This window comes from Schistocerca piceifrons, chromosome 4 (genome assembly GCF_021461385.2).
Source record: "Schistocerca piceifrons isolate TAMUIC-IGC-003096 chromosome 4, iqSchPice1.1, whole genome shotgun sequence".
In the NCBI taxonomy this organism is placed as follows: Eukaryota; Metazoa; Arthropoda; class Insecta; order Orthoptera; family Acrididae; genus Schistocerca; species Schistocerca piceifrons.
The window spans coordinates 282,032,222-282,039,125 of NC_060141.1; the positions used below are offsets into that span (position 1 = coordinate 282,032,222).

The 6,904-nt window shown below is 45.4% G+C and overlaps 1 non-coding gene across 1 annotated transcript; it reads left to right on the plus strand.

Annotated features, from left to right (window-relative positions):
- The first annotated feature begins 3,676 nt into the window (after positions 1–3,676).
- On the plus strand, positions 3,677–3,782 carry LOC124796965. The gene has a single exon (XR_007016857.1). It is a non-coding gene; the product is annotated as a U6 spliceosomal RNA (small nuclear RNA).
- The last annotated feature ends 3,122 nt before the right edge of the window (positions 3,783–6,904 follow it).

The following is a 6,904-nucleotide window of genomic DNA, read 5'->3' on the forward strand; positions in this document are numbered from 1 at the left end:
AAACGTACATTCTCAGAAATTTATTCCTAAAATTAATGGCTGTGTTTGACACAAGTAGACTTCTCTTCGCCAGCATCTCATTTTCGTCAGTACTGGCATGTTTTTTATGCCAGCCTTGTTCCGTCCGTCATTGGGTATTTTGCTACCTTTATATCACCTCCTACGTGACCATCAATACTGATGTTAAATATCTCGCTCTTTTCGTGCCCTTGGTCTTTCTTCAATTGTCTCTCAATCCATTCTCCGTACACAACAGACGGTCCATTCCATTCAGTAGATATGTATTTCTTCTCCACGTTCAATGAGGATAGCAAAGCCATCAGCGAATCTTACTTCCATCATTGCTTCTTCGATGTGTACATTGAACAGGAGGGACGAAGGACTACATTCCTGTCTTACACCCTCTCTAATCTGAGCACTTTGTTCTTGGTGTTCCACACTTATTATGGCCCAAGGCTGTAATTTTCTCAGAATTTCGAACATCTTGCACTATTTAATACTGTCGAACGCTTTTTTCCAAGTCGACAAACCTGATGAACGTGTCTTTATTTTTCTGTAGTCTTGATTCCCTTATCTACAGCAACTTTTCAGTTGTCTATCTAGTGCGTTTACCTTTGCTAAAGTCAAACTGATTTTCACCGAAGACATCCTCAACTGTCTTATCCATTCTTCTGCACATCACTCTTGTCAGCAACATGGACGAAAGAACTGATAGGCTGTGTGATAATTCTCGCATTTGTCATCTCATCGAGTCTTCCCGATTGTGTGGATGGTATTTTTCCGAAAGTCAGATGGTACATTACCAGACTCATACATTATACACACCGACGCAAATTGTCAATTTGTTGCCACTTCCTCCAATGATTTAAAAAATTTGATGGAAAATTATCTGTCGCTTCTGCCGCACTTGATCTTTAGGCCTCCAAAACTCTCTTAAGTTCTCATCTCTTCGAAATCGGCTCCTGTTTCTACCTCTATCACAATAAATCTTAACCCACCTAGAAACCTTCAGTGTTCTCTTTCCACCTATCCGCTCACTCCTCTGTATTTAAGAGTGCAATTCCCATGTCACTCTTAATGTTACCACAGTTACTTTTAATTTCACCGAAGATTGTTTCACTTCTCTGTATGCTGAGTCGTCCATCCGACAATCATTTCTTTTTCGACTTCTTCACGTTTTTCATGCAGCCATTTCGTCTTATCTTCGATGCACTTTCTATTGCCTTCATTCTTCGGATATTTATATTTCCCTATTCATTAATTTCCATGATTATTTTTGTATTTCCTTCTTTCATCGATCAACTGAAATATTTCTTCTGTTACGTACGTATTCTTTGCAGTTCATTCTTTGTATCTGTGGTTTTCTTTCAAAGTTCTGTGGACACCCTTTTTAGAGTAGTCCATTTCTCTACATCTGTACTTCCAGCTGATTTATTCAATATTGCTGGATCTGTAGCACTTCCGTATCAAACGTCTCTGCGTATGTATTCTTCCTGAATAAACTCTTAAATTTATAAATTATACAGCGCAGCAATCAGTCGTCGTTTTTCTTCAGGTGTTATTACGCAAATCCAGACTTCAGCTAGTGCCTAGCCATTATCAATCTACAATTTTTTCGATCTCGATGCATGTTAGTTCCCTGTTTTTCGGGCATCAGTCACAGTTATTTGAATACTACTGTAGTATTCAAAGAACTGTGACTAATGCCCGAACAACAGGGAACTTACATGCATCAAGATTAAACAAAAATAGTGCGACGGCCTGTGTGGCCGAGCGGTTCTAGGCGCTTCAATCTGGAACCGCGCGACCGCTCCGGTCGCAGTTTCGAATCCTGCCTCGGGCGTGGATGTGTGTGATGTCGTTAGGTTAGTTAGGTTTAAGTAGTTCTAGGGTACTGATGACCTCAGATGGTAAGTCCCATAGAGCCATTTTTTATAATAGTGCATTGATAATCGCTAGGCACTATCCGAAATCTGGATTTGCGTAACAACACCTGAAAAAAAAGAAAAGAAAAGGACGACTGATTGCTGTGCTCTATAATTTATAAATCACGTAACAGTCGCAGAGTGCACCCATCTTCCAAATGGGAAGTAACCTGATAATCTGTTAAATTTCACTCTACTCTTCATCACGAATACATTTGATCTGGGTCTATATCTGCTACTGAGTACGTATTACAACCCAATATAGCTGCACACGTCGAGTAGGGTTAGCGTCTTTGATCGAAACGTCCTCAGTCCTTGGATAGAACGCAGTCACCACCTTATCGAATAGTAATTAGCCTTGACTTCTGAAGACTCCCGGCATAAGAAATCACCCTCAGCCTATCAAAGGCCTTGTCAAAGAGGGCGGAGGAACGTCAGAAGCTGACGGCATTCTGTTGGCCTTGGGCTGGGAACCTGTCCCTAAAGACGGATAAATCCAGCAATTATCAACGGTATGAGGATGCCGAAGGCTATTGAAACTACCCAATCAAAAAAAACGTAATGTGTATCCACAGGACATGTGGCCTGTAATTGAAGAAGTGTCATGATGACCTTTTCATAAGCTAATGATTCCGGATTACCCCCATTCGAGTCTCTGTTAACGAGCTGCCAAGGACTAGGTGAAAACGAGAAAAAGAATGAGCGACCAACGGAAAGATTACGTTCTACGAGGCGGGGCGTGGTATGTCACAAGACTGAACGTGGTAGAGTAAACGGAAAATGGGAAAATGGAAATGCAAAGGCTCAATCTAGAGACAGTGGCGGTCAGTGAAGTGAAATCGAAAGAAGAGAAGGATTCCTGGTCAGATGAGTATGGGGTAATAACAACATAGCAGAAAATGGGACAACGGGAGTAGAATTCATTCAGGGCAGAAAGTGTGTTACTGTCGACAGTTGAGTGGGATGGTTGTTCTCATCAGAATCGACAGTAAATCAATACGGGCAACGATAGTTCAGGTACACACGCCGACGTCGCGAGCTGAAAGTACATGTGGACACTGAACGGGTAATGCAGTGTGTAAAGGGAAATGAAAATCTAGTAGTCGTGGAGGACTGGAATGCAGTTGTAGGAGAATGAGCAGAAGAAAGGGTTACTGGAGACTGGGGGCTTGGTATTGTTAATGAGAAAGGAGGAAGACTAAATGATTTCTTTAATAAATTTCAGCTAGAAACAGCGAATAATCTGTTCAATAATCACAAGAGGAGGAGAAATACTCGAGGACCGAAAGATACTGGACGGTTTCAGTTAGATTAACCGTCTTAATACAGACCACTACAGATCTTGGCCCCACTGTTTTGCATTAGAGCTGAAGCAGTTTCGCTCTTTGGAAAATTTTCTAGCTACGAAACCATAAATCATTTAAATGCAATTTTTACGGGAAACATCACGACCATCTCGTGTGATTTCTAAGGAAGCATGAAGCTTTTCACTGTATGCCCTCATCTCACACCTTCGGCCTATCGACATATGCATTTGTAAAATGTACGGTAACCGTTCCAAACGTCGAGTTGGATCAGTATAGGTGTTATTCTGGTGTATATTCGAGCATTTTTCCAAGACGTTATTGGGCCTAAAGTTTATCTTATTCGCCCTCTATTGTCACAGTAAAGAATGAGTTAACAAGTGTTACGTGAAAAGTGGAGTATACCCCCTTTCAGGGTGGAAAGAAACAGCAGTGTGATGTGGTGATGTACTTGCTTGGGCAGTACATACAGTAAAGTTGGAACGATACAGAGAAGTTCAGCATGGCCTCTGAGCAAGATTAGACGCAAATTCGTGAAGCATTTGATATTTTGAAAATATAAAACTCGGCCTTCAGCTGCGACACGTTCCGGACGCACGGCGCACTAGGCAGCTCTCCGCACGTGTGTTCGTTTACTCGCTGTGCGAGGTACTTCATTGCTTGTTGTGAATTCTCACACTAGATATGGCGTTCTCTTACCGCCTGGAGACGATAAAAATCACTTTCGGCGATTCCTATGCGCGTACAAATGCTTATGAAGTCGATCTGCTTTTGAGAGACCACATGTATCTCAATCCACATGAGCTGATAGGTATTAATCTGTCACTTCCAGTACAGTCCACCTCAAGATGAAGAACGAAGAGGCGTTTGCCGACATAGTGCGACGTTCCACCAAGGGCCACCGCTCTCGTCGTGCTGATGGTAAGGTGGGCACTGTAACCGTGCACTACGTGGGTATGGGTGTGCGTACTGTGCGCACATTAGAACTGACTTTCGAAGTTCCTGCCGCGCTGGTCAATAACGTCTCATGGCCGTATGGCACGGTCCTCAGCTACATGGAAGAGAAGTGGAACGTCTTTGAAACTTATCACGTTCTCAATGTCGTCTGACAGGTACGGATCGAACTCCACAAACACGTGCCGTCGTACGTGTCCGTCTGCAGCTGCCGAGCCATCATTATTTATGATGGGCAACCGCGGACGTGTGCCGGTTGTGGACAGGAAGACCATGCCCGATCAAAGGCAGCCAGTGCCGCCATGCCCAGGTGCCACGTGCGGAACCAGTACAGACAGCGGTGCCGTCCGAGTTACCACAAACGTACGAGGGAGCGGTGCGTCCGGTGTGCACAGAAGTCGCGCCCATAACACAGCCTCACGCGATCGCGAGTTGAGCCGCCGATGATGCCGTGACGGCGGTGCCACACAGCGATACTCCTTTGGAGGACACAATTCCCGCCAAAACCACCACGTCGTTGAGCCGGAGGCGTCGATTCTGGATGCCGTTCACACGGCCGAAAGCACTGTCCCCGACGCTTCTGCGAGGTAGGACCTGCGATCCGGAAAGAGATGTTACCAAAGCACCATAAGGAACGCCGCCTCTTGACGGAAGACGACCAACAGGGCGGAGATTGGGAGCAAGCTGCCGACATCGTCTCTGACTCGTCGTTGCCGAAAGACTGTACCATACTGACCCAAGGCAGGCATCGTGCCTGATGGACAGGACGGCAGACTCGCCCACCCCAGACGTCCCCCACGCCCAACGCCGCTCAGGAAATAGACCAGACGTTGGAGGTCATTGTCTGCAATGACATGCTGTCACTGACAGCTTCGTGGCTTGGCGACTGGGCTGGTGAAATTGAAGCAGATAACGCTCCTCCACCACAGGGGATGGGGGCCCATCCTGTGGAGAGACTAACATCCACAGAGGGGCCGCGTCAAACACGTCTGCCACAAGGTTTGGTAGCCAAACGGCCCCATTACCACCGAGGGGCCACCATTTGCATCTACATATTCTGCATTAAAATGGCCCAATCCTACCCTGTGGGTACGAACAACGTAAATGGCATCCACACTGCCATCAAACCGCGCATATTCCGTGGCATACACCGGGCAGAGGACTTGTATATCACCCTCCTTCAAGAAGTCAGGAGCTGCAATTGGACATTAAGGGGTACGCAGCTTACAGCTTTTCATCTAGTGATGATGTCGGTGGAGCCGCCACATCCTCTGAGCGACGGCATAGAGGCATCGGACGTCATCTATTTGCTGTCCGCACAGAGCCTTGTCATTACGGTGGCGGCAGTCCATATTGTCAAAGTATACGCGCCCTCTGGGACATCTCGCTGTGGTCAAGGAATCACCGTTTATTCCGACGATATTGTTCCACCCCTGAATGGGAACACAGAACACTACGTCATAGGCAGTGATTTTAATTGCTTCCTGGTTCCAGTGGGCCAAACACCACACTAATGAGCACTCGTGCAGGATTTGAAGCTTCCAAAAACTTAGCGCCTTCTCCATGGGCAGCACCGCGGCTACAAATACTTCACATACCACTCCGCCAATCGCCTAGTCGCCTCGATCGGATCTACCTCCCCCGAGGACTCCAAGCAGCAACAAGGAACAGGTAACTGTGGCTGACAGCCTTCACCAACCATTTGGAAAACGTCTGTTCAGTCACACTCCCCCCGTCAATGCACATATCGAAGCTGTGACCCATGGTCGCTGAACATTTCCTATTTGTATGATGATCCATGTCGCCGGGAGACTGCTACTATGTGGGACTTCTGCCCCCAGAGTCTACACATCCGGCGTTCCACCTTACATTGGTGGATTGACCAAGCCAAGTCGGCCCTGTGATGGACGCTCCACCAGCTCAACCAACTAATCAACCAACCAACCATCCAAACTGAGAAGGGTCCTAGACGAAGAGTAGCAAAGAGTCGATCGAATTTTTTGTAAACCACTTCTTTTGTGGATGAATAACAAGTCCTTAAAAGGCTATCAATGTTTTCACTTTCGCATTAGCTTTTCCTACAATTGGTGTTAGGCAGTCATTCCTGTTTAGATTGCTCCAGATTCTTTCTGCTGTGTGCTTCGACGTGTCTATTGTTCGGAATGATTTATCGCCAGTAGCGTGGTCGGACAGTGGTCGATCCTTTCACCTATTTATGGGAAATATGTTATAATTCATTTTTGTTAGGGTCATAGATTTTCTGGTAGCCTATCTCTATTTCGCAGCAGTCATTTTGAATAGATGACTTCACAGAGACGAACTGCATCTTCTGCTGATGCGGGCCGCCTCGTGCACTTTCCAGCTTTGTTCAGAACAACGTATATACATGTCACTGTATATATTAACTGCCCTGTAGCAAACCCATGGAGCAGTTGCGCAACGTATTTCTAAATTTCACGTACGTATTTGTAGACGCCTTACGAAATTCGTAGAAAATATCGGTGAATTATCGGTGAATAAACAACCTCTGACATTTATTGGGTATTCTAGTTCATCCTGAATTGCGATATAATTTACCACATTGATTCAAGTAACTTTTTGTTCTTCTTAATATTTCTATTCGTCAAACGCAGCGCATTTATGCTCAACGATGTCAATTCAGCTCATAAATGTTCAGTAAATTTGAAAATACGTCTACAGTTGTTTGTGACTGTTTATGGA